This window comes from Oryzias melastigma, linkage group LG15 (genome assembly GCF_002922805.2).
Source record: "Oryzias melastigma strain HK-1 linkage group LG15, ASM292280v2, whole genome shotgun sequence".
In the NCBI taxonomy this organism is placed as follows: Eukaryota; Metazoa; Chordata; class Actinopteri; order Beloniformes; family Adrianichthyidae; genus Oryzias; species Oryzias melastigma.
The window spans coordinates 29,589,236-29,590,919 of NC_050526.1; positions in this window are offsets into that span (position 1 = coordinate 29,589,236).

The window sequence follows — 1,684 nt, forward strand, 5'->3', positions numbered from 1 at the left end:
ATATAAATAAAATTGAATTGAATTGAATTGAATTGAATTGAATGTGTAACTAAAGACCAGTATGTGTAATATAGACCAGTGTGTAATATAGACCAGTATGTAACTAAAGACCAGTATGTGTAACTAAAGACCAGTATGTAACTAAAGACCAGTATGTGTAACTAAAGACCAGTATGTGTAATTAAAGACCAGTGTGTGTAATATAGACCAGTATGTAACTAAAGACCAGTATGTGTAACGAAAGACCAGTATGTAACTAAAGACCAGTATGTGTAATCAAAGACCAGTGTGTGTAATATAGACCAGTATGTGTAACGAAAGACCAGTATGTAACTAAAGACCAGTATGTGTAATTAAAGACCAGTGTGCGTAATATAGACCAGTATGTGTAACTAAAGACCAGTATGTAACTAAAGACCAGTATGTGTAACGAAAGACCAGTATGTAACTAAAGACCAGTGTGTGTAATATAGACCAGTATTTAACTAAAAACCAGTATGTGTAACTAAAGACCAGTATGTAACTAAAGACCAGTATGTAACTAAAGACCAGTATGTGTAACGAAAGACCAGTATGTGTAATATAGACCAGTGTGTGTAATATTGACCAGTATGTGTAACTAAAGACCAGTATGTAACTAATGACCAGTATGTAACTAAAGACCATTATGTGTAACTAAAGACCAGTATGTGTAATCAAAGACCAGTATGTGTAATATAGTACAGTGTGCGTAATATAGACAAGTATGTGTAACTAAAGACCAGTATGTAACTAAAGACCAGTATGTGTAACCAAAGACCAGTATTTGTAACTAAAGACCAGTATGTGTAACTAAAGACCAGTATGTAACTAAAGACCAGTATATAACTAAAGACCAGTATGTGTAATCAAAGACCAGTGTGTGTAATATAGTACAGTGTGTGTAATATAGACAAGTATGTGTAACTAAAGACCAGTATGTAACTAAAGACCAGTATGTGTAACCAAAGACCAGTATGTGTAACTAAAGACCAGTATGTGTAATTAAAGACCAGTATGTAACTAAAGACCTGTATGTGTAACTAAAGACCAGTATGTAACTAAAGACCTGTATGTGTTACTAAAGACCAGTATGTTACTAAAGACCACTATGTGTAACTAAAGACCAGTATGTGTAATATAGACCAGTATGTTACTAAAGACCAGTGTGGTGGAATATTTGTTGATCCGATGAAATGAAGAAATGTCAAACGTTTTCATGAAAGTTTATTAAACAGAGCAGAGAAAAGTACACGTTGGCGAGCATGGCGGAGAGGTCTGCAGAGCTCTGATCTGTGATGAAGGACGCTCACATTTTATACAGTCATATAATCAGCAGTTAATCGGAAGCTTCCAGACGGGAGCGTAAATGCCATATCTAATATGAACAAGATGTTCTAATGAAATCAAAATGTTTACACATTGTGCTCAGGGCGTTCTGACAATAAGAAAACAAGACTCAGAGGATGAGACATAATGAAATGTATAATTTCCATGACACCAGTATGTGTAACTAAAGACCAGTATGTGTAATATAGACCAGTGTGTGTAATATAGTCCAGTATGTGTACCTATAGACCAGTATGTGTAACTAAAGACCAGTATGTGTAACTAAAGACCAGTATGTGTAACTAAAGACCAGTATGTGTAACTAAAGACCAGTATG